Genomic DNA, 26918 nt, shown 5'->3' on the forward strand with positions numbered 1-26918 from the left:
TAAAACATTGGCTGCCCAACTTCTGGGCTGGCAAAAGTTATACTGACTCACAGGGAAAAAAAAAAGCAGGAGAATCTTAGTACAACATATGGTCACTCTATACCAGGGGTCGGCAACCTTTCAGAAGTGGTGTGCCAAGTTCACTGTAATTTAAGGTTTCTCGTGCCAGTAATACATTTTAATGTTTGTAGAAGGTTTCTCTCTCTGTCTATATTATATAAATAAACTATTGTTATTATCTGAGGTCTTGGCCACCGGTCCTGCTCAGGCCACTGCCAGCTGAGTAAATGAAACCCCAAACCGGCAGCGGGCTGGTGGCTGGAACCCTAGACAAGGATCCCAGGCCCCGCTCAGCCTGCTGCTGGTCTGGGGTTCTGACCACCAACTCCTGCCAGCCAGGATCCCGGCCGCCAACCCCCCCTCAGCCCGCTACCAGCCTGGGATTCTGCTCACCCAGGCTGGCAGGAGGCAGAGTGGGGCTGGCGGCTGAGCTCCTGACTGGCAAGGGGCCGGCAGCCAGAACCCTGGAGTAGCAGTAGGCTGAGTGCTGCTGGCACCCCAGACTGGCAGCAGACTGAGCCACTCAACCCCCCACCGGCCCTGCTCAGCCCGCCACCAGCCCACTCAGCCCGCTGCCAGCTGAGTGAATGGAACCCCAGGCTGACAGCAGGTTGAGTGGTTCAGCTGGCCTGCTCAGTCCACTACCAACCTGGGGTTCCTTGGGGGTCCCCAGGCCAGCAGCAGGTGCTGAGTGGGGCCGATGGCTGGTATTCAATAGGGCAGCAGCCGGAACCCCAGAACAGTGATGGGCTGAGCCGCTCAGCCTGCTGCTGCATACCATCAAAAATCAGCTCACCTACCACCTTTGACACGTGTGCCGTAGGTTGCCGACCCCTGCTTTATACACTAGTAAGGAGATGAGCATATTACAGTTGTTGGAGGGTTCTTATCAGGAGTAACAGGCTATAGGAAAGTCAGTCAACATTTTTTGTTTCTCTGATGAAAACTGGCCCACTCCCTGCCTTTAACCAAACCTGTCACTAATAATTGTCAACAACTTAATTTTCTGTTTTTGGCTAAGATATTGATTTTTTTTAAAAAAAAATATTGAAATTGGATTCAGGATTGTTAGCAAGAATTTTTGGCAAACCAAGTTGTTAAATGACAATCTAAATGGCAACACAGTACTGCTTTCATGCTTGGCTCACCCCCTAGCCTGCTGGTCCAACAGCTGCAATAGACCCCAAAATCCACCACTTGGGGTGCAGAGTGGCAACAGCAGCAGCAAACCCTCAGGTCCGATCACACGCCAATGGGCACCACCACCAGCCTTACAGACCATGGTGAAGTTAGCACAGCATCTGATCTCAGACAGGTCACCCATGGAGCCACAGCAGCTCATCTTGCCCTGTGCAGCTCCCCCCTGATGAGACGAATCGCTGGCAGCTGCCAGCCCGGGGAGAGGCGCTCCCCAGCTAGGGTGGCCAGATCCAGATGTCCTGACTTTATAGGGCCAGTCCTGATATTTGGGGCTTTGTCTTATATAGGCACCAATTACCCCCACCTAGAGTGACCAGACAGCAAGTGTGAAAAATCAGGACAAGCAGTGGGGGCGGGGGGGGGGGGAGGTAAAAGGAGCCTATATAAGAAAAAGACCCCAAATATCAGGACTGGCCCTATAAAATAGGGATATCTGCTCACCTTACCCCAACCCCTTGTCCTGATTTTTCACACATCTGGCTAACCCCAGCCAAGCCCTCTGTGACATTCCAATCCTGGCTCGCTGCCCAGGAAGTGAGTTACTTTCATTTTCATTCCTCAGCAGGCAGCCTGCCTCCCCTCCCCCGCAGCACCTCACCCAACCCAGCCCTGACGGAGGGGAGGGAGGAGAGAGAGAGGGGTGCTCCTGGGGAGGAGGGAGAAAGGAGGGGGTGCTCCATGGGGCGGGTGGGGAGAAGAATGGATGTTATGGGGTACAACAAAGGATACTGGTTCCAGAGCCACAAAGCCTGCCTCACCTCACCTCAGCCGGGGGGAAAGAGTCACACTCACAGGTGAGCTCCTTTCCCAACCCCCACCCCCTCCCCTTCCCAGAGACCCCAGCAGCCAATCCCGTCCCTCAGACTGTGCTGCATTCGGCTCTCTCTAGGACCCAGCAGCCCTGCTTCTACACTGTCTGGGCTGCCTGGAGAGTGGTGCCCCCAGGCAGAGTGAGGCCCTACGCGGCTGCCTATTCTGCCTATGCCTAAGGACGGCCCTGAGTCTTGCCATTGCATTGTACCAGACTTAAAAAGAAATCTGAGCAATTCAAGCTTTTAAAGACATTACCATCCTGGATTGCCTATAACAGAGAAGAACCCAAGGTGATAACCAAGATTCAGCTTGTTGCAGCAGTTTTAGAATATTTAAAGTTTTTTTTTCTATTGGAAACAACTATATTGTCTTAAATTCTGGCATCTCTTCTTCAGACATTAAAGAATCTGCTTTTGGAACTTAGTTAAGAATAGAGCTGGTTTGAAAAAAGGGACATAGTTTATCCAAAATTTTCCATTTGTGTTTTGTTACTGTTGAAAATCAAAATCTCTGCGAAGATTTGAAACTTTTCATATAGCTCCAAAAGCAGAATTAGAATGTCAGAAATTTCAGCCCATTTTGTTCTAAAAAAATTCTGACAAACTGTTGTTAAAATTGCAAGTGTTGTGAATTTACAACCTGCTCTAATGAAAAGGAAGGAATCTAGCTTTCACTCCTCTAGCTAGATGAACTCTGACAGAAATTTAAAAAAAAAAAGTAATTTGACTCTGAATACACACTCGGACCAAGAAGTTGCTATTTTTACCATTGTCACTTTTCAGAGTAGAACTGAACTTCATGTGGAGATTGTTGTATGCAGTGTTGTATCCAGGGCCAGCTCTAGGTTTTTTGCTGCCCCAAGCAAAGAATTTTTTGGCTGCCCCTCGTCCCAGCCCTGGGCTCCTCCCCACACCCCCCTGCTGCCCCAGCCCTGGGCTTCCGCCCCCCCACAGCCCCTGCTGCCCCAGTGTTGGGTTTCCCCCTTTCCCCCCACCAGTGTCCTCCCCCGCACCCCTCTGTCGCTCCGGCCCTGGGCTCCCCTTTTCCCCCCCACCAATGCCCCCCCCACCTTCTGCCGCCCCAGCCCTAGGCTCTCCCCCGCCACACCTGCACCCTCCTTCTGCCGCAGTCCTGGGTCACTGGTAACTCGCTCCAAGGGCAGGTCATTCAGCAGGAATTTTGGATGTGCACAAAACACTGACAGGATTGGTTCCTATATGGTTACAGAGCTGCAGTAAAGTGGAACAATTTTCAGCTTGTGTGACTGGAGGATATCTGGATGCATATTATAAGACTGTCCTCCATAAATAAGGAAAAGTTGAGGTGCCCTTATTATTCTTTTGTTCCACTCTTTCTTGCTATGGGGAATTTGCCAATGCAATATCACTGTCTTCCTTTTAAACAAACAACCAAAAACGGTAATGGCTGTTGAAAATAGCAATTCCAGTCCTAATAACCACTGGGAAGCATTTCTTGCTCAATTTTATCCTACTTTTTCTGCAGCAAGTTACAGTGGATCAGTATATTTGATTTGGGAGAAATGAGGTAGCAGCTGCCCAAACTGAGCTTGAGCACTCCTGAATTTTGAGGTGTTCAAATCTGGAAGGCAGGTGGTAGGTGTGTGTGTGGGGGGGGACTGTGGGCTCCGCGGCGGAGCACGGCAGCATGTATGCAGCAGCGTGTCTGGCGCTGCGCGGAGCCAGACACGCTGGTCTGAGTGGCACAGTAAGGGGGCTGGGGGGTTGGAGAAGGGGTAGGAGGTTACGAGGGGGGGCAGTCAAGGGACAGAGAGTGGGGGGGTTGGATGGGGTGGAGGTTTGGGGGGCAGTCAGGGGCAGGGAGAAGGGGGGGTTAGATAGGTCAGAGGTTCAGGGGGGCAGTCAGGGGACAGGAAGCAGTTGGATAGGCATGGGAGTCCCAGGGGTTTGTCAGGGGACAGGTAGGTGGGGTTCTGGGGGGGAAGTTGAGGGGGTCTCAGGAGGGGGCAGTTAGGGGCAAGAAGAAGGGAGGCTTGGATGGGGTGGGGTCCTGGGGGGCAGTTAGGGGCAGGGGTCCCAGGACGGGGCAATCAGGGGACAAAGCGGGGGGTTGGATGGGTTGGGGCTTCTGTGGGGGGCAGTCGGAGGGAGTGGATGGTGGCAGGGTGGAGCTTCCCTCCCCCTGGAGTGTCCTGTTTTTTGAATGTTAAAATATGGTCTCCCTACTATTCACAGCACTCACACCACGCTGCCGCATGAGGTCCCCCTCCTTCTTTTCCAGTTGGTAGTGGCCAAGGGAATGCTGGGAAATGTAGTTCTTTCCCTGCTCCAGGGCTGGCTCTATAGGCAGGGAGCTAACCAAGGAACTACAGCTCCCAGAGCCCCCTGTTGGTTCTCAGCTCCCATGCCGCCCCAGCAAATGGGCTGCCCCAAGCAGGTGCTTGCTTTGTTGGTGCCTAGAGCTGACCCGGTTGTAGCCATGTCAGTCCCAGAATATTAGAGACAAGGTGTCAATAGTTTTATTGGACCAACTTCTGTTGGTGAGAGAGACAAGCTTTTAAGCTACACAGAGCTCTTCTTCGGGTCTGGGAAAATCCTCAGAGTGCCACAGCTAAATACACGATCAAACAGATAGGACAGTGCAAATAGTTAGCACATCTCTAGCGGACAGTTCAAGATGAAGTGAGCCATTAACACCTCTGCAGTCATACGATGAAAAGGGGGTGGGGATTAGTGGGTTACAGATGGCTGTAATAAACCATAGATCAGTGTCTTTATAAAGACCATGACTGTTAGTGTCTAGCAAAGTTATTAATTTAAGCTCCCAGGCTCTCTTAGGTAGGAGGTGGTACAGAGTTGCCACCCCAGGTGAAACACCAGGGAGATTAACTCTCTGTCCAAATACAAGGCGGTGCATTGTTTGCACCAGTATTAGACTAGCACAGAATGATCCTGTGATGTTGCACTGTATATGATTTTATGAAAATATGCTAATATAACTGGAACATGCTTCATGCAAAAGGTCTCTTGTAAGGTATCATTACAAAGCTTATAATCTACTGAGTGTGATAATCGTATTTGTATAAATGTACTACTCTAGTATCTGAAACTAGAAATATGAAATATAACTCTGAGGGCATATGGTAATTATGCAAATTGTGGGCCATTAATGGTGGTTTGGAGTCTTGATGACTCCCATAACCAGGGCAATTGACTGTAGATGGCTGTGTTTTACCTGTAAGTCTTCCTGTATGTGTGTGTGCTGGTAAGTGGGTAATGAAATCTTACAGTGACATGTGATCATGTCACCTGAACTGGAATCCATCTTTAACCTGGTGCTTTTCCATTGAGAAGGGGAGTTGGGAACCCAGAGGGACAAAGGATTCCCGCCTTATGCAAAAGATTTGTGGGTGGAATAGAGAAAAGTGGGGCCATCATGAGGAATCCCCTAGCTTCCACCTGAGCTGGAACAAGGGCTGTACCAGGGGAAAAGATTGTGCCCCAGACTAGGCAGGGGGCAGCAAGAGCAAGCAGTCCTTGTGCTCCTCTGAGGTCAAGTCTACATTACGACACTACATTGGTGCAGCTGCACCACTGTAGCATGTCTGGTGAAGACACGCCATGTCGACAGGAGATTGTTCTCCCATCAGCATAATAACTCCCCCTCAGTGAGAAGCGGAAGCTTGTCTCCCCCGCAGGGCTGGCGCTTCCATTTAGGAGACCTAGGCAATCGCCTAGGGTGCCAGGATTATTGGGGGGCGGCATTTTGCTGGGGGGGGGCGGCAGGTGGCTCTCGTGGACCTGCTGCAGGCGTTCCTGAGGACGGTCCGCTGCTCCCGTGGCTCCGGTGGACCTCCCGCAGGGACGCCTGTGGCAGCTCCACCAGAGCCGCGGGACCAGCGGACCCTCCGCAGGAACGCCTGTGGCAGGTCCACCGGAGCCATGGGAGCAGCGCGTGGGGCGGCGAAATGGCCGTGCGCCTAGGGCACCAAAAACACTGGCGCCGGTCCTGGTCTCCCGCTGACACAGTGCTGGTGTGGACAGCGCAAATGTTGTGTTGCTTGGGGTGGGGGAGGGGCTTTCACACTCCTGAGTGATGTAAGTTATATTGACTTAGGCGGTAGTGTAGACTTGCTCTAAGTTTTGGGCTGCTGCTATGTCCTGCTCTTGAACAAAAGTGTAATGTGGATAAGGGGCTTCCTGCATGCCCACGTGCATCTCAGCAAGGAAAGCACACAAACCCGCCCTTAATAGGTAAGCACAATATGAGTGCAAAGTGCAGCAGGCAGATTATACCTTGTGTTATTAGTAAACTGGTGTATGAAATATATATTGCTACATAAAGCATACTAGCTTGGACTCATAAAAATAACTACTTTAAATCCCACCTACCAGCATTAGTACTTGCAGATGGCCTCTTTCATTCAAATCCAGGATCACTGTGTATGAGAGGAGCTGGTAACAAGGCTCCTGCAGTTTGATCAGGTGATCAAAGCACACTGTTCAATAGAAGTGGGCTAGTTATTAGCAGCCATCAGTTCACTCAAGGGATTGCGGATTCTCTTTGCCTCCAGAGAATCTGTATTTCTTGTCTTTTTCTGAGCTACACATTCAGCTGTGGTTCTTTTTGATGGGTTTGTTGGAGGCTGCAGCATACTTAAAACACCATTGTTGTTAACCCGTTCCAGTACATGTCGAGAAACCCAGGGATACATGCTTTCTATAGGCTGTCTTAAGGCAAACATAGAACAGCCTGATATTGCATTGTCATGAGACTGTGGCACTGCACAACCTGCTGTGACTTTAGTCTAGATTAGTGTCACATTCAGTACTGAGACAGTTACATCCACATTATTGTGACCTCTTGGCCAGTATCGCATGTTCGGCTTCATATCATGCACTCTGTTTTAAAGAAAAATGATGACCTTTGTGTAAAAACCTGTCTGATTGCCTGTTCCTGAGTACTTGGCATTCTGTCACAGTATGTACATCAGGACTGTCTGGAAAGATTGCAGAGACTTGAAGTTCCTTAGGTCCTAGTGTTGCACATCACAATATGTGAATCACATATGAGTGGAAGGGGAAAATCACCTGTATCCCAAATGAAGCCCAAGAGTAATCAAAATGTGGAGATTCCAGGCCACTTGAGTTGTAGTGAATAAGCAGTGGATGAGACATTCTCTTTTTGCAATTCTTCTGTGAATCTAATGGAAGGATAGTAAAACCTATTGTAATGTTTTTCTCAATCATAGTGTTTCTTTTGACTTGGATTAAGCTGTTTAGATCATTGTCCTTTAGTTTGGTTTGTTATTGAAATATTGGGTTTGCCTAGCTGAGAGCTAATTAATAGCCTGACAGGGATAAGGAAAAATGCTTTATTTTGCAGAAAAAGGAGAGCTTGTATTTTGGTACAAAAGACTTTGTTTTATACAAGTTTTATAAACTTTTTATATACATTTAGACAAAGACTTTTGCGTGTTAATATTTGATTGGTAAGTGTAAAGTTTTATGTTTTTTTTATTTAAGTAGAATTAACTGGTTAGGAGCAGGATTTTTTTGCCTTGAGGCAGAGACAAAAAGATAGTGCAAAAATGCAAACTACTGTGTTTATGAGCAGTATTTTTTTTTTTATTTACTGGCTACTTGTAATTTATTAAGGGGGGTTAGCCAGCCTTTATAATTTTTTTTTTGGGCCTGGCAAGCCCAGATTGCCAGGCCCATTATGTAATTTATAATTAAGCTGAAGAGACAGGTATTGAGTTGTTTTATGTACAGCAGAACTTTTGGTTACAGCATTATATAGACATTTTGTACATTGTATTATTATTTAAATAATACATGGAAAGAACAGGCAGAACATAATTTATTTAATAATTGTAAGGAAATGGCTAGTAAATTATGACCCAGGGACTGGGAGAAGGTTTTTAAAATTAAAGGTGTGATTAAGAGATACAGCATGAAAAATAACAGCAGCGTTTTTAATAGCTTATAAATTTTGTTTAATTAAGCTAGAATAATTAATATAAAAACAGCATTTTTTTTGATGCAAGCATAAGTTTTTTTTATTTTAGTATTTATAGCATTTAGCACATATTTATTTTGCAAAGCCAGTTTTGCTATTTTATAAATTTTTTGTTGTAATTTTTGAAAAGCGTTTATTAATGCATTAGCTGCTTTTTTAAGCTTTGCAGAAATATTTATAATTGCTTTTTTTAGTTTAGTTAATTTTAACCCAGGAATGAACGCACGGACAAAGAATGGAATTTTGTTTGTTTGACAAGTAAGGGATTGGGGCACTGACTATAAATTAGTTAGTTATACTAGGTGGTTTAATTTTTTAGATGTTTTGGTGAATAATTTAGTTTTATATGCATTTTTTTTATGGATCCGTTAGGATTTGGTATTTGGAAGCGCATTTTTTTTTAACTGGTTTAAATGCTTGGAAGGAGCACTGTGAATGTTTACACTTTTATTTAGAAAGTGTTTAAATATGTGTTTATGACTACAGATTAGATGGTACTTTTGATGTGTTTGTAAGGGCAGTGGGCCAAGTTTGGTGCTTAAGATTATTTTAAATGGCCATTAGCTGGTTATTTAGGAAATTTTGAATTTTAAATATATTAGATTTTACTGCAATGCTTTTTTAGCTTTAGTGATATTTAATATTATTTTTGTTAGTAATTTTTGGGTTATAGAACTAAGGGTGGAAATAACATGTAACTTATTAACTTTAGCTTGTACTTGGGTTAGCTGAGCTTTAGAAATAAGGCTAATGGCCTTTTTTAGTTGGCCCAATTTCTTATTATGTTTTTGGCTTTTAATAATATTTTAAATGGCTGCTGCGCTATTGGCCTTATTTTATAGGGATTTGGTTAGGTCCCTCTTCTTCCAGAGGAAATAATTAGGCTCTTTGTTGTGCTAATTTAATGGCAGCCCCGAGTGTTGTATTAATTATAGTTTATTGATATTTTAATACATATTTTTTGGTGTAGTATTATATTATATTTGTTAGTTGTATATTTTTAATTAATTTTAGGTACTTTTAAGAGGCATTGACATTAATAGCCTAGGAGGGGGTGTATTACAGAGTAACAGGGGAGATGGCAGGGGCAACAAGGTGCCTGTGGTACCTGTTATTTTAAATTTAATTAGGGAGAGCAATACATACTGAAGGATTTATTTAGAACATAGGGCACAGCCTGTAAAACAAACCCCAAAATTTAATTAATATTACAATTTTAAGCATGGGTTTTACAAATTTTTTTCTGCCAGTGTATGATTTTTTGTTTTTTTATTAGGGTTAGTTTTTAATGTTTTTTTAGTTAGGAATTTTTGGACTTTGGCAATTTTAGTGGAGTGAGTGTTTTTTTTTTTGTTTTTTGAAACAGTTGTGGTTTAGCGTTTTACAGGGAAGAGGTTATTAGCACATTATCCTGCAATGGTTTTGATTTTTTTAGAAAAATTTAAAGGCACAGTAGATTTGTTAATGGACAAGGGAGAGGTTACAAGCACTTTACCTTGTATTTTTTTTTTTTTTTTTGCTGTTTAGAAGGCACAGTGGAGCTAGAAGGAGAAATAGGCTAATTATTAGCAGGAGAATTTTTTTGCTGTGGAGGGGTTTGTTTGCAGTGATAATTATGGGTCCAAGCAGTTAGTTTTTGGTACTTTACAGGTGTTGGTAGTTAACAGGACTTTTTAGCGTGGAGCCAGAGCAGTTTTTTGTTGGTGGACTTTTATATTGATTTAGTTTTTTGATTTTAAGGAGTGGCAGGGCTGCTAGTGGCTTTGGGTAGCGCTTCTTTACCTGTGAGAAAAGAAACTTAACATATTTTATTAATGCCTGGCAGTGTTTTGCAGATTTTATAGCTGCTTGGGCACATTTAAGCCCTTTTCCCCCTTTTCTTGGTTATTAGCCAAGTTTTAGCTGTGAGCAGTGTTTTTGAATGGAACCAGTGTCTTATTTATAGTTTGCTAGCTATTTTTTTTTTTTAGTTAATTTATTTTGGTTTTTGTTTTTTTTGGCTTTTTTTAATTTGTAAAGGAAACTTTTATTTTTTATTTATACATTTTTTTAATAACGAACACATAAACATTGCCATTATACAGTACATTAGTTTTATTATTTAATGTATGCCATACATACTTTTTTACTAAAATAACTTTATTACAGAGGTTTGGAGCAACAAACCAGGACAAGCACACCCATTTTGAGGAGTTTATTTAGTACAATTTTTAAGTTTAATAGCTTTTTATTATTTTTAGCCCTTTGGCTAGAAATTTGAGGTAGCCAGAAGGATTTTATGTACAATATGGGGAGTGGGTTAACCTTTTATGTTTTTGCTTTTAAAAACTGTTGATATGCAAATTTTAATAATAATTTTTAATTAAAAGATTTGGCCAATAAAGTTTTTGTTTATTTTTATTTAAGCAAATGCATTAGATTTTAGTATATTATTTTTTTTTATTTATTTAAACAATTTGTATTTTAAGTTGAATAAAACAAGTATTTACATTTTAATTTAATTTTTTTGCTTGATTTTAAACCAGACTATTTTATGAAAACACTAAACACAACAATTCCGGCCAGGAGACAAACACCACAAGACAGAACATAGAACACAAAACATAATTTTTATTGTGCCAGTATATGCATGATATGTTGAATGCTGTTTAGCTGGCATCATAGAAATTTTTTTGATTATTTGAAAGACAAAAAAATAGAGGTCTGCCCCTTTTGGGCAGTTAATTATTATTTAAATATACAAATATTTTTGTTGATTTTAGGCAAAATAGAGGAATTACCCTATATTTTTTTGTATTAGTTTTATAGGCAGCCCAGGTTTTAATGGCTTTTACCTTATTAGTTTTTCAAGAAAGATGTGGAGAAATTGGAGAGGGTCCAGAGAAGAGCAACCAGAATGATTAAAGGTCTTGAGAACATGACCTATGAAGGAAGGCTGAAGGAATTGGGTTTGTTTAGTTTGGAAAAGAGAAGACTGAGAGGGGACATGATAGCAGTTTTCAGGTATCTAAAAGGGTGTCATCAGGAGGAGGGAGAAAACTTGTTCACCTTAGCCTCCATTGATAGAACAAGAAACAATGGGCTTAAACTGCAGCAAGGGAGATTTAGGTTGGACATTAGGAAAAAGTTCCTAACTGTCAGGGTAGTTAAACACTGGAATAGATTGCCTAGGGAAGTTGTGGAATCTCCATCTCTGGAGATATTTAAGAGTAGGTTAGATAAATGTCTATCAGGGATGGTCTAGACAGTATTTGGTCCTGCCATGAGGGCAGGGGACTGGACTCGATGACCTCTCGAGGTCCCTTCCAGTCCTAGAGTCTATGAGTCTATGAGTTAGATAATTTGCATTAATACAGATGCTTTTTGGCTTGCTTTTGGATTCAAAGCTATTTACAGCTTAAAATTTTTTACCTTAAAAGGGACATAATTAATTTTACTAGAATTGTGATTGCTTTTTACTTTTAACTCCTGCTTTTAAACACTGAAAGAAAACATTACTACTTATAGTGCCCCTTAGAGCTTAATAAAATTTTAATTACATAGCACTATATATATATATATTTAGCTAATTTAGCTAAATTATTTATAGCCAAATGATTTCAATTTAATAATTTTTTTGCCTGAATGTATTTACAAACATTTTAAAGACACTAAGAATTTTTTTTTAGCATTTTAAATTTAACTGTTGTTTTTTTTAGCAACTACAGAGTTAACTTTTTACTTTTTTTTAAATTGCTTGTTTTTTAACAGCCACTTTTATTAACTTAAATTACTATTTTAAGATATTGTTTTGGGTATTTGAAATTTTTATGCTTATACTTACTTATTTTTTTTTATTATATTTTTAGAATTTTTAACCTGTTTTTTAATCTCTCTGTCTGTTGCCAGCCTGCCTGGGCCCGATCCTGCTTTTCTCGCTGAACCGCCCCTTCCATGGGCACCAACTTGTTCCACTACAAGTTTAGCTAGGAGGATGGGCTTTTTAACTAGCCCTCAACTTTCCTGGTTTTTTTTTTTAAACATTTTTATTTACAAGACTACCCGAGTTTTTACTTGTGAGGCTTGCTACCTGGGCAAAAACGCATAGTTTATTGGCGTTTAACTATTTAATTTTTTTTTGACATTTTTTTTTTGAACACTAGGTAAAGGCCATTTACTTAACATATAATTTAAACCGTTTTAGAGGGTTTACCCAGAGACCCATTAATCTGTCTGCTGACACTTAAACACAAAAGAGAATTACACAGAGAACAGAGGGAATTACAGTTTAATTTAGGTTTTTTTACTTTTATTACACTGACTGCTACAGGGGACGGGACAGAAGGATCTCAATACAACCTTAGAGCTTCCTTGCACGCATGGCTTCCACTCCGAGGAATTACGAACGAGAGGTTCAGTTCCGCACACACTCCTAACGTTCAAATGTATACAGAGCAGAAAAACAACAGTAACCGGTTAAACAGAACAGAACCAGAACCAGATAGTGCACCAGAACCAGATAACCAGATAAGAGGCCCGCCTTTAACCAGAACCAGATGGTATTTTTTTATTTTATTAGGGCTCACCTTATCGGATTACGAACCCCAGGGGCTGCGGAGAAGTGAAGAAGAGGGGTTAAGCACCCCAGTGGCGCCGCTCCTAGTTCACCGCAGCCGTCTGGAGTCCAATGTCTGAGCTAAGAGAGTCCCATCTGGGTCGCCAGAAACTGTTACCGAAATATCGGGTCTGCCTAGCTGAGAGCCAATTAACAGCCTGACAGGGATAAGGAAAAATGCTTTATTTTGCAGAAAAAGGAGAGCCTGTACCTTGGTACAAAAGACTTTGTTTTACACAAATTTTATAAACTTTTTATACACATTTAGACAAAGACCCTTGCGTGTTAATACTTGATTGGTAAGTGTAAAGTTTTATGTTTTCCTTATCTAAGTAGAACTAACTGGTTAGGAGCAGGATTTTCCTGCCTTGAGGCAGAGACAAAAAGATAGTGCAAAAATGCAAACTACTGTGTCTATGAGCAGTACTTACTTTCCCCCCACCTACTGGCCGCTTGTAATCTATTAAGGGGGGTTAGCCAGCTTTCACAATAACAAGGTGGTGACGAGTGACTGTGCTATATATGCACTAATAAATTGGAGGAAGTTTAGCACATCTCTAATTAAAACCTTTTATTACTATTTCCTTGCTTTACTATTGGCCATAAATTTCAAACTATGGATCAGAACACAAATATGTGGTTTTTATTATACTATCTTTTTGTGGAGTTTTGTCATTTTCAAAAGAAATTCAATGACAAATCCCTAGTAATTTCATTGATATCTCATCTTTGGTAATAGCTAATCAACCACTAAATGCAACTTTTACCTCAATGAGCTTGTAGAATGGTGTAATCTATCTTGGGATATCTTAAATTACTTTTCAAAACTGCACAGAAATGGTGTTCTGCTGATACACTATTAAAAGAGAATAATAGAATTTCATTTGATATAGAGCCTTTCATACTCAAGACATCCCCAAATGCTTTACAGAAATGAATTAGACACTTCTTGTTCAGTGATGGTGTGTAGGCAAATGCAGCAGTCATTATGCGTTGTTCGCTCAGCAATAGCCTACATACAGCCTTAGAAAGTAGAGCCTAATTTAATCAAAATCCTCTCTGGCTAGGATGCTGGAGTTACTCTTTTCAAAAAAAAGTGCCACCAGATCTTTCATTTCCACCTGGGCCCATACCAGACAAAGAAGAAAAGACCATATTTAACATCTCATCCGTAGGACCTCAAATAATGCAGCACACTCTAGTACTGTGTTGTATAAGCACTTTTCCCATCATTCACATTGGTCCACGAGATTCACATTTGAAAACCTTAATTTTTCCTGGCCACAAAAATCAAGGTCTCACTTTGGGCAAGTTTTTCAGCCCCTACTAGAGCCATGGTACATAGCATGGAGAATAGTATGTGAAATCTACTGTAGAAAAAAAGGAATTGATTAGCTGCATAATGTAAGCATTAACATCTTAGGAGTATTTGAATAATCTTTCCACACACTGTGGTGGTGTAGGATAGGTTTGGGGGTAGGAATGCTTTCTAAGAGCAGGAATAGCAGGTAAATGTTGTTGTTCCTAGTTCTGCTTAGTATGTAAGACTGTTCATTAGTCTCTCAGAATAAGAATAAATGAAAGGTATTTTCTCCTGTTCAAAATATTCTAAGATGTGTATTTATGAGCAGGAGAGAGTACAGTGTACTTATATTCATGAGAAAGAAAGTCATGTTTGGCATTTTAAGTAAGGACTGAGCTACAGTAAATCACAATTTATCATTTTTGATCAAATAACCTTAAGATTTTCTCATATCTTTGAATTTAAAAAAATCCACTGCAGAGAACACAAATCTGAAAAATATTTTTAAGATGCTACTTTGGCAGTGAGTCTCAGCACTGCTGATTTCAAAAATCTACTTAATTTATTGTGCTAATGCTGCCAAGATACGCAGGTTATTTTATGAACATTTCTCTTTTACCTTTTTATGCAGTTAAGTACTTGCAGCTTCTGCTGTCAGCTCTAGAAGAGCTATTTAAATAGCATTTGAAGGCACTGGTAAGGAAATAATGGGAACATTTACAGTTTGTAGAATAATGATGAAATATTGAGGGGGGGTAGAAGCAAAAGTAAAGGGTAAAAAAGTGGTGATATTGTCATTTAATTAAAGGCAGATTTAGCTTCTTAGCATCTTTGCTATGAAAGACAATACATATCTTATTTTCATCTGTCATTACAAAAGTCCTACAGCACACCTGGAGGTTTAACTTGAAGCCCTCAAGCCCTTGTAAAATATCTCTACCAACACTGTTGTGCTATTTTAAAAACACAGAGCACTTATTTATTTTGCTTAGCCAATGTGGCATGTATATGTACTTCTGTCCCTTGAGAAGTTAGACTTTCTGGTTTAGATCCACTTTAGATTCCTAAGTCCAAATTTTACCTTGTTGGCAGCTAAGTTTCTGTCGATAAAGTCCCCATAGGACCTAAACTTCTCTCAGCATGTGCATAGCTGCTTAAATTCATGTCCAGTGCCTAGCTCATACCTAAACTCCAATAGGACGAAGGTTTCTAACCATTAGAGGAGTGAAGTTCTGGAACAGCCTTCCAAGGGGAGTAGTCGGGGCAAGCGACATATCTGGCTTCAAGACTAAGCTTGATAAGTTTATGGAGGGGATGGTATGATGGGATAGCCTAATTTTGGCAATTAATTGATTTTTGATTATTAGCAGGTAAATATGCCCAGTGGTCTGTGATGGAATGTTAGATGGGGTGGCATCTCAGTTACTACAGAGAATTCTTTCCTGGGTGCTGGCTGGTGAGTCTTGCCCACATGCTCAGGGTTTAACTGATCACCATATTTGGGGTCGGGAAGTAATTTTCCTCCAGGGCAGATTGGCAGAGGCCATGGAGGTTTTTTGCCTTCCTCTGCAGCGTGGGCACGGGTCACTTGCTGGAGGATTCTCTGCCACTTGAGGTATTTAAACCATGATTTGAGGACTTCAATAACTCAGACATAGGTTAGGGGTTTGTTACAGGAGTGGATGGGTGAGATTCTGTGGCCTGCGTTGTGCAGGAGGTCAGACTAGATGATCATAATGGTCCCTTCTGACTTTAAAGTCTATGAGGATTCACCAGCTAGGCATTTCCCTGCCTATCTTGCCAGTGGGGTCTGAGCTGGTTGGCATGCTCTGAGGCCACTTATATATTTGTTGGGCTAGACAGAAAGTAAGAATGACTTAGTAGCCCAGTGGTTAGGGCACTCTCTTGGGATGTGGGTAAGTCAGAATCATGCCCTTCCTCCAATGAATATTTAAATATTTAATGCAAAGTGGAGCTTCAATAGGAAAGACTGAGTGAGACTTACCCTGAGTACCCCATAGCTCCATGGTTAGGCCACACAACTAACAGGTAGGAAACTCAGGTTCAAGTCTCACTTCTCTCAGCTGGAATCCCATGTGAGTGCTCTAACCAGTAGGGGATCAGGAGGGTTCCTTCTCCTTCATATGTGAGAAAGGACTGGCTGGACTTAGGTGCCTAACTCCAGGACAGTGTTCATGGCTGCTTTGAATCCCAAGTGAAGATAGGCACCTCTGTCCAGCCTCAATTTAGGAACCTAAGTCATTCTGAGGGGTGGGGGCCTAGGCTTAACCCCCATCCTCAGCATTTCCTATTGGATAGTTTAAGTGGCTCCATGCTCAGCATGCTGGCATCTGTAGATCCCATTCTTTAGGTGCGTAGCTCTCTCGGTGCATTTTATAGGGAGCCTGAGCAACTAATTCAGGGCTGTGGATCCCACCGGAGTGAGGCTTAGTGTTGCTATGCCTAAGTCCCCATTGTGGATCTAGCCTTTTTGAGGACCAGGAGGAATTCCATGTAACTAGAAGTTACCAATTGATACTGGGTCCCCAGTGTGGAATCCGTGAAAGAAATCTATTGAGGTCATTCCCTTGGAGCAGCTAGGAGAAATCTAAGGGACACACCCATGGATGGCAGCTCGGCCCACCCTGTAAGAAAATCAAGCTCACCCACAGAAATCTCCAGCCACCTAAGGAAGACAGATGCTCTTAGTAGGGTGTTCAATACTCAGAATAATAAAGAAATTCTACAAAGGACAGGCAGACAGCAAGATGGACAGTGTGCTGTCTTCCTAGAGCTGAGACATGAGACATCACTCTAAGACTGGAAAGGCTTCTGAAGTTGACAAGCAAGGCTCCATTGCTGATGATTCATACTGGCATAACGACACTGTTGCAGGATATCTCACAGATAATAGATGATTCAGGGAACTCAGAAGGGTGCTGAAAAAGAAGAATGTCCAAGTGATCTTCTTTGAGATCCTTCCTGTCCCATGAGGGAAGGAAGATAAAAGGTGCAGAAGGTTCTGGAAGTGAAGTGCTGACTAGGTAAGTGTTTCAGGGTGGAGGGTTTTGGGTTTTGTGGAATATTGGTCCACCTTCTGTGAAGAGAGGAGGCTGTATAGTTTGGATGGCCTCTACCTCAATAGATAGGGAACCAATCACAGTGGTACAGGCTGGCTAGAGTAGTCAAGAGGGTGTTAAAATAATAACAAAAAGGGAAGATAAAAATAGGGAAGAAATGAACACTCATTTAGCACAAAATCAAGATGTTAAGGAAAATTTTGTATTACGGAACCAAAGGATATGATGAGAAGAAATTCTTTAATTACCTATCTGCCAATGCTTGGAGCCTGGGTAACAAACAAGAGGAACTGGAATTGTTCATTTTATGAGCATAAATTTAATCTAGTTGATATTACTGAAATCTGGTGGGACAATTCACGTGACTGGAATATTAAAACTGATGATTATAACTCATTTAGGAAGGCTTGAATGGGCAAAAGAGGAAGGAGAGTGGCATTCAATGTCAAATATGGTATTACCCATTTCAAAGTCACTGATCACTCCGATAGAAACAATCTTGAATGCTTGTGGATAAATGTCCTAACAGTAAAGCACAAGATATATGGTATTAGTTGATGTCTGCTATAGGCCACCAAATCATGGTAAGGTGCATAAGCCACTGGTCATCCTGTTCCCATCTCTAATATGCAGGAATAAAAGCTGTTTGATCAGGAGAGACTTCAATTTGAGTGACAAATACTAGAGGTATCATGCTGCCAGTACTAAATATTATAGATGACAATTTCCTAACTCAATAAGTGTTACAGAATTCCCCCACATTAGATACATTAGACCGCATCTTCACCAATAAAGAGGAACTGATCACAGAACTAAAAGTTAATAGTAGCTTAGCTACAAGTGATCATTACTTTATTGTGTTTGTACATTGTAAATATGATAAAGTCTAGACCAGTAATATATATACCTGGCACTTTAAAAGGGCTAATTGCACAAAAATGAAAACAATTATGAGCCAGATCAGCTCGGAGGAAGAATTTAATCAGCAAAAATAGGAATGATAATTGGGAATTTTTGAAGATCACTATACTAGATGCCCCAAAAGCCACAATCTCACAGCTGAGGAAGAAAGCCATATTGATTCCTTTTTAAAAAAAGGACCTGGTTTAGGAGGGGAAGTGAAGGCATCTATTGTAAATAAAACAAATAGAAGAAAGGGGAAGTTGTCAATAATAAATATAAATCAGAAGCTAGGAATTGTGGAAAATTGAAAAGGAAAGCAAAGGAACACAAGGAGACATCTATGGCCAGCTGAGTTAAGGACAATAAGAGTGACAATAAGCATATTGGGAACAAAAAGAATCCTAACAATGGTATTTGTCCTTTACTAGAAGGAACTAGGAGAATTACCAGTAATATTTCAGACTGGAAATACGGCATACATTTTTAACAGTGAGCGTAATTAATCACTGGAACACGTTACCAAGGTTCATGGTAGATTCTCCATCACTGACCATTTTTAAATAAAGATCAGATGTTTTTTCTAAAAGATGTGCTCTAGGAAATATTTTTGGGAGGTTCTGTGGCCTGTGTTAGGCAGGAGGTAAGACTAGATGATCACAATGGTCCCTTCTGGCCTGGGAATCTATGAATCTAGAAAAAGGTAGTAATAAAAGTGTGACGCTACACCCCATATTCTTTGTAGAGATATACTTATAATATAAATATGGCATAATAAAAATATGGTTTATGCAAGATGGTCATGTGAGGTATCATTGGAAAGGTTATGATTTACTGAATGTGATTATCCAATTTGTATACATGTATCATTTCTGTATCTGAAGTTAGGAATATTGACTATGTAACAATTACAACTGTGTTTTTTACCTGGGTAACGTCAGTATGCAATCAACCTGGAATGGGCCATTAGGGAGAACAATAAGACTTTGAATATACTAATTTCCCTCCATCCTGAGAAGTTTCCTGGGATGCTGCTTTGACGTTACAAGTCAGGTGATCATGTCACCTGATACTGGATGCCATCTTGGATTTCTAGTGTTTTTCCATTAAGAAGAGGGGGGTGTCAAACTCGGAAACAAAGGATTCTCGCCATACGCAAATCCTATTTAAGCCTAGGGAGTGAGTTAATCTTGGCTCTTCGCCACTGCCTCCCCACCCAAGAAGGAAGACTGCTAAAAACACCTGAAGAAACAAAGAAATTAAGCTGGGGAAGGGGGCAGAGGCTGAGTCCAGGCAAGAAAGGTCTGGCCTATGAAAGGAATAACTGGAAATTTAATCTGCAAGCAGTGCAGTTTACCTTCAAGAAACTCTGTAACCTGCATAAAACAACATTTAGGGTGAGAATTTGCTACTATTAACAAGTTAATTTAATGTATTAAGTTTAGGTTGTGTATTTTGTTTTATTTGCTCATTAATCTGTTTTGTTCTGTTTGCTATTCCTTATAATCACTTAAAATTTACCTTTTAAAGTTAATAAACTTGTTTTTGTTTGTTCTGTAAACAGTTTGTGTAATTCATAACTCAGGCCAAGACACTGTGCATATCTTCCTCCACACTGAGAGAGAAAGCAAACTTCATGAGCTTACGTAGTATAGATCTCTATACAGTGCAAGACAATAGCATTTTGGGGTTGCACTCCAAAGGAGGTGTGCACCTGAGTGCTGGGCAATTGCCTAGCTGAAAGCCTTCCCATGCAGCGCTGATTTCAGTATCGGTGTCAATCTGCAACTGGGTGTGTCCCTATGTGTGTGTCTGTGTGCATGCATGCGCAGCAGTACAGGATGAGCAAGCCCAGGCTGGTGGAATGGGCAGGCTCAGTGGAATAGAGGTACATCAAGTGGCACCCCGGAGTGGGGGATAAGCCGTTACAGAGAGTCACTGCAATGGGGATTTAAGGTAGTTGGGCACCAAGGTAAAGTAGCCTAATAATGAAGTCTACAGAGTTAGTGTTGCAGGAGAGCCCTATAAGGAAAGTGGAGTATAGTTATGTAGATACCATTTTGTAAATGATATCGTACAATGCACACTTCAGATGAAGCGGCTGAAGATGTGAATCCTTCAGTAAAGCTGTGTGACAATTTTAACTCAACAATTTTTGGGTTTCAGAATTAGCTGTGAATTTGGAACACTCTGAGATTTGCATGTGAAACTCTAACAGAAACTTCACCAGGGACATTCCCTTTCCCTGTATTTCTACAGGTCCTTGGGAGTTCTAGAAAAAGTTCCAGTCTTGGCAATTACATTCTGGAAAGCCAAGTCCCACCTCTGATTTAGAATAGGGTAAGGTATTTCTCACTTTCTCTCCTAAATAGCTGTTATAAATGCCACTGAAGATAGAGATATAATACAAAGGGACCCGCAGACATTAGAAACAGGGCAGAAAGTAACAAAATGAACTTCCATATAGAAAACTGTGAGCTAATTTATCTGGGGGGGGAAGTAAACTGAAGCACACATACTCAATGGGAAGGAGAACCTGGAAAGCTATAATACTGGAAGAAACCTCAGGGTGATACTAAGGCACAAATTAGATGAGAGTTTGAAAGGCGATATGGCAGCAAAAAAAGGTCAAAGTAATTATGGGCTGTCAGTGCCGAAATATCAGAATATGCAGCAGGGATATAATGTTCCCCCTTTAGATGACTCTACCGCAACTGCACTTGCAATATTTCATTCAATTTTGGGGCATCAGATTTCCAGAAAGAGATTGAAAAATTGAGACAAGTTCACAGCATAGCAACAAGAACGAGTAGGGGCGTGAAGGGATTGAATTGAGAAGATTGGAAAAGCTAAATAGGCATAGCTTCCCTGACTCATGATCAAGGGTGGATACAGTAACAGTCTACAGGTACTTGAATGTTGCGAGCACCAAGATGGGAGAGGAATTGTTGAGGATTGTCATACCTAGGATACTACGAGGTGAAAATTAAGACAGGAAAACTTGGTGCTGAAAATTTGTAAGACCTTCCTGACAATGAGATGGATTAGACTGTGGAATAGCATGTGAAGAAGAGTGGTGGACGCCCTATTGTTTGCAATTTTGAAAGTTAGTTTGGACAAAACACTAGAAATAGTGTCTCAGGGAATAATCCTGTATCTCAGGGAACATCCTTCAGACAATGAGCTAATAAATCTCTTCCATCTATATCTTCTGATGTGTTGCTGTTGTGTTATTCAGGCATAATCCAAAACTCATTATAGTCAGTGTTCTCACTGACTTCAATGGGCTTTGGATCAAGCCACTAAAACTTGCATCCTGTGCTGAGGTGACTATATTTCTATAGTGATCCCCATAAATACTCTGTATGAAGACTAAAGTGCTTGGGGATGACAGATGCTATATAATGTAAGATTCTCATTAATTTAAAAAATAAATAAAAATAAGACCTATGCTATTATAAAATGGGTCTTATAAATCCTTATCCTAATTTTAATTGATAGTGATCCAAATTTTTGTTTTATCGTGAAGTCATCTGTATAGAGGGAATTTCCAAACTGATTGATAGTTCTTTTGTATGGTCATACAATTAGTTTAGCCAATCACAATCCAGGATTTTTACATCCCTTCTGTAATATACATCTAAGCTATATTCACAGATTGGGAATTTGAAATGGAAAATTAAGATAAGCACATCTGAACTAATCTGGAAAACATATTGTTAATTATCTAAGAGAATAAGGGCCTAATAAAAATGTTTTGTTAATCACTCGTGTAGCCGAATTAATCGATCAAGCATTCCAGATCCCAAACCATTTCACACCCAGAGCTGACAGTTAATAGTGAGAATCTGACAGGACCTAAATGATGAGCATGTTACAAGAGGAACTAACCTTCCCCTTTTTCCTCTGGTTATATGTATTTAAGTATAACTACTTTATTTTAATGGGAAATGGTAATCTCCCTTGTTCTGCATTCTTCAGTTTTAGCCTTGTAATGCCAATGTAGCTCAGATAATCACAGAATTTAGCAGCCATGTGTTTTTTTTAAGCATTACAAACATGTTATTTTAAAAATGGATGTATGTGAAAACAAATAAGGCATACGATTTGTGACAGGCAGCCTGGAAACTGTGACAATGAAAATATTTCTCTAAATACTGTTTACTCTCAGAGCCAAAATTTAAATTCCAGTTATTGATTTTGGTCCTTGGGCCTGATTTATCACTGTATCGCTCCAGTTTTACCCAGTTGTGTCTCAGTGGAGTTACACCAGTGTCAAACTAGAGTAATGCTGAGATAAATCAGGCTGTTTGATTTTAAAAATCCAGATTTTGGTTAAGTTTATGTCTTCCCCATGGAGTTAGCAGACCTGCAGCATTACTGTATCCACTGAGGTACAAAACAGTTTGGTAAAAACATTTTTTTTCTTCAGTCCACATGCTCACAATAACATCCTTTCTTAACAACAATTGCTGTTTCTTAATTGCTTTAGTGTCTCCACGCAGGAAAGAAAGACTTTTTTTATCAAACAAAAGTTATGTTTTTTGTTTGTATTTATTGAAAACGAATACCCAAGCCTGACATTATCAATCTTCTAGTAATGTCAATGTGAAACAAGACTGCTCAAAATTAAATAATCAGTTTGGACTTTTATGTGCCACAATATTCAGCTTTTCAGAGCTAAGGCATAAGCTGAAAGGAGCAGTTACAGAAACAGCCAGAGTAGGGATTGGTGCAATTTGGGGAAGGGGGTAAAAAGGAGCTCAGTCAGTGCTACCCCTCTTGATCCAGTACTGTTGAGAGAAGACGCCCCGTACATTATTCTGGGAGGAACTAGGACTCAGGTGGTGCCTCCCCCGGCACACGTGGCATTGGGGGAAAAATTGCAGAGAGGAGCCAGCCAGAAGGAGCCAAAGCTAGGACCGTTTGACATGGAGAACTCCCTGTAATTTAGACTGGATGTTCTCTGCCCTGTGCTGATTGGCTGTTTGCTCCAAACTGCACCCCGCCTCTTTATCTCAGCTTCATTCCACACCTGCCCTTCCTACCATCTTCTCCCCTGCTCTGTTCCCTTCACCCTCCCTCTCTTACCCCATCCTGTGTCAATCTTGTCTATTTAGATTGTAAGCTCTTTGGGACAGGGACTATCTACATCTGAGTCTGTACAGGGTCTAGCACAATGGTGGGTCCTTAGGCACAACCACAATAACCATGTTTAATAATATGTACAGAACATGCAGATTTAAAGCCCAAAGCTCTGCAAAACATTTATTTGCAAACCTCCAAAGCAGGTGAATCTCTACTGGCTTTGGTTTTATTATCATGATATTGTAGCCAAGTTAACAAAGGTATTTTGAGCCTGCTACTAAACCTGTGTTTAGTGTTGGAGAGGGATTTATGCTTTCAGGTTAAAACTGGAGACAACTAGCATTCAGTGGTTTCAATCTATGGCAGAGGTCAGCAACCTCTGGCACGTGGCTTGCCAGGGTAAGCATCTTGGCAGGCTGAGCCAGTTTCTTTACCTGCCGCATCAGCAGGTTTGGCCGATCGCATCTCCCACTGGCCGCGGTTCGCCATCCCAGGCCAATTGGGGTGGTGGGAAGTGGCACAGTCTGAGGGATGTGCTGGCCACCGCTTCCCGCCACTCCCATTGGCCTGGGACAGTGAACCACCGCCAGTGGGAGTCGTGGTCGGCCGAACCTGCGAATGCGGCAGATAAACAAACTAGCCCAGCCCGCCAGGGTGCTTACCTTGGCAAGCCGCGTGCCAGAGGTTGCTGAACCCTGATCTACGGTAAGGCAAAAGGCAGTTTTCTTTGGATTTTGGGTGTGTTGGAACTGGAGTGTCAAAGAGAAACTGAATGGGGTGCAAACCATAACAAAAGATGTACATGATGCCCCTGCAAAGAAAGTACCAAATTTTGTGCTTCCCTGAGACAGTTCCCATGGCTATACTTCATAAACACAGCCAAGGCTTCTCCCAACATATTGTGGAGCCTTCCAGATTTATCATGTTGATGTTTCAAACTTTAGTCTTTCCTGAAATAATACACAAGGTGCCAGAAATAAAAGGTCAGTTCATAAAGCCATCCATTTCTGTCTCTTCTAATCTAATTAAGTGTTAATGGTAATAAAATGTTAATAGTTATTGGCTCATAAAGGGGAAAAATTACATGCTACAGTGGAACTAAGATATTTTGTATTTTATTGCCTATCAGACTTCTGCTACAAAGGCATCAGTAATTGAGTTTCCTAAGCTGCTCCATGTCCTTCAACATCTCTTCTGTCCTTAGGGACTTCTTAGCTACAGGTTTCCCTGTTCCCTCCAGTGTGGCTCTCCCTTGTGGGCTCTGTGACATCCCTAGGTTAGACTGCTTTTCTTTGTCTATTTGCAGGGCAATCCCACTTATCTCCCCATACCAAGATTTCTCTTCTTCCTCTACCTCCTTATTCCTAATATTGCCTTTTTTTTTTTGAGCCTTCAAACATAAGGGATTTTTCTTGCGGGCTACATGGGGAATAATACACTTTGCTTTGGATGTGGGAGCCCTGGGTTCAATTCCCCCTTCTGCCAGAGGGGCAGAAAGGAGACCCCTGTTCAAATTCTATCTCTTAGGAGAGTGCTCTAACCATTGAGCCATGGGATATCCTGAGGTGTGGCTCCCTCAATGTCTTCTGTTTCACTTTGGCTAAATACTTTGGCCCAGAGAGTGAGTGTGAGAATTATTTTGTAGTCTGGTGGGTAGGCAGGAGCGGCGCCAGGGTTTCTGACGCCCTAGGCGGACGGCCATTTCACAGCCCCCCGCGGCCCCGGTGGACCTACCGCAGTCATGCTGGCGGACGGTCCGCTGCTGGAAATGCTCCGGTGGAGCTGCCGCAGTGATGCCGGAGAACGGTCCACTGGTCTAAAGGCTCTGGCGGACCTGCCGCGGGCATGACTGTGAAATGACTGCGGCAGCTCCACCGGAGCCTTTCCAGCAGCGGACCGTCCGCGGGCATGACTGCGGTAGGTCCACCAGACCTGTGTGCCACCCCCCCGGCAAAATAGCGCCCCCCCAAAATTCTGGCACCCTAGGTCATTGCCTAGGTTGCCTAAATAGTAGCGCCTGCCCTGTGGGTAGGGTACTCACTTGTGAGATAGGAAGTCCAGCCCCCTGCTCCCATGACTATTTAATTATTTATCCAATGTGGAACAGCTTCAATAGGTGAGAGACCCACACCAGAATAGCCCTGTTGTTACGGAGGTAGGAGACCCCTGTTCAAATCTTGTCTCTCCATCAGGGAGAGGGGGAATGTTATCCCAGGTCTCCCATATCTAGGGTGACCAGATGTCCTGATTTTATAGGAACAGTCCTGATATTTGGGTCTTTGTCTTATATAGGTGCCTATTACTCCCCAACTGCTGTCCCAATTTTTCACACTTGCTGTCTGGTCACCCTACCCATATCCCAGTTGAGTGCTCTAGTCACTGGGCTGAAAGTTATAAGACAGTCAGTTCCTCCTTATCGCAGGATTTTGAATAGGCCCCAATCTGGTAGGTGTGCTCTGAGATTAGGTGAAATAAACTGGGGAACGTCTCTCTTCACTTGGTTTGAGGATTGCAGTGAGGCCTAGGTGTTGAGATAAGCATATAGTCACTTAGAGTGAGGGATTGTGCGTGTGACCAGGGGCAAAAATGTAGATGCCTAGGGAACTTTTACAGCAAAAATTTAGGAGCTGAATTAGGTACTTACAGGATTAGACAGCAGCTGAATGGGAGGCTAGTGGATCTCAGTGGTACCTAAATCCTGGATTTAGGCACCTCAATCCCTTTGTAGATCTGGGCCAAGATGTTTGGGTTGTCTGTCTGTCTCTCTCTTTTTTGATCAAACAGCATTTCCTGTATTTAAATTGAGTTTTAAGTTATATTATTACCAACATTTAAAAATCTGTTATTTTAGCTTGCTTTTGAAATAATCACCAAGAACAATTTGTGGTCATAAAGAGCATTTGACTACAATTTGCTATTTCCTTTTGTAAGACTTGTTTCTCAGGCTGTGTATTGTCTGTTCTCTTGATTTTTTTCACCTTCCCCAGACAAGATTCTAGAGTAAGTCTCATATTTGTTCAATTATGGTCAGACCTAGCCAATCACATGTTACATAGGATAAGCAAATGACAGTTCTGGTGCTGTCGTATTAACACAAGCATTATAGCATTGTGCTGAACTGAGGAGATATATTGCCACACTGCATTTTTCAGTTTAGTTTGACTTGCTTGCCATATAACAGCACTTCAGATAACTTAGTGCTAACTCTTGCTTATTTTATAGAAAAGGAGAGAAAGATTTAGGCTAAACATGTTTTGTTTTTATCTATTTTTTCTTTTCTTTAAACCTTTGAGGTGACGTTCCAGCTTTTCTAAAGTCTGGATTTTTGTAATTCATTCTGCAGCATTACTTGCCAGGAAGGCAAAATGAATCTGCTGCAGGCATTCTTGCCTGCACAGTCAGCCAGCTGTTTCTGCCTTGCGGGACAGAATGATGTGGAACTTCATGAATGATTTTTTTCTTTTTTCAAGAGCAGATTTAGCTGTGGAAGTCTGGAAAACGTTACTCAGTGCAAGAGTGAGGTCCCGATCCTGCAATTAGCTGCACACAGTCATGCCCTTCTACTTGCATGGAGCTATGCTGAATACCTAGGGACTCCATGCGGGTTCAGGGATCTACCTGAACAGCCCTCAATTCATGCTCAGGGTGTAGGGTCTAATCTGCCAAGGAACTCTGCCTTAGTAGTTGAAAACGCCCAGATCCAAACTAGGAGATTCATCCTTCATTTATTGGACTGAAATATCTATTTTTCTGTTAGTTATCTGAAAGCAACCCTGATACCCTGGCTTCTCTTACCAGGATGTTTTTCATTTTGGTAAATTAAATGATTGCTTTCTAATTACTAATTATATACGAGTTGTTAAGTCATTGCCACAGAAGT

The 26918-nt window shown here is 41.7% G+C and overlaps 1 protein-coding gene across 3 annotated transcripts in view; it reads right to left on the minus strand.

The window, feature by feature from the left end:
* Nucleotides 1–26918, minus strand: part of KCNJ6 (potassium inwardly rectifying channel subfamily J member 6) — a 260310-nt gene that overhangs the window by 193125 nt on the left and 40267 nt on the right. Inside the window, exon 1 of one of the 3 annotated variants that reach the window (XM_050916517.1) lies at nucleotides 25683–25723. The exons of the other annotated variants lie outside the window; for them this stretch is intronic. The gene's annotated coding sequence lies outside the window, so the exon portion shown is untranslated. Of the gene's footprint in view, nucleotides 1–25682; nucleotides 25724–26918 lie in introns of those variants that run through there. 3 annotated transcript variants of the gene reach the window in all.

This window comes from Gopherus flavomarginatus, chromosome 1 (assembly GCF_025201925.1).
Source record: "Gopherus flavomarginatus isolate rGopFla2 chromosome 1, rGopFla2.mat.asm, whole genome shotgun sequence".
NCBI classification, from domain to species: domain Eukaryota; kingdom Metazoa; phylum Chordata; order Testudines; family Testudinidae; genus Gopherus; species Gopherus flavomarginatus.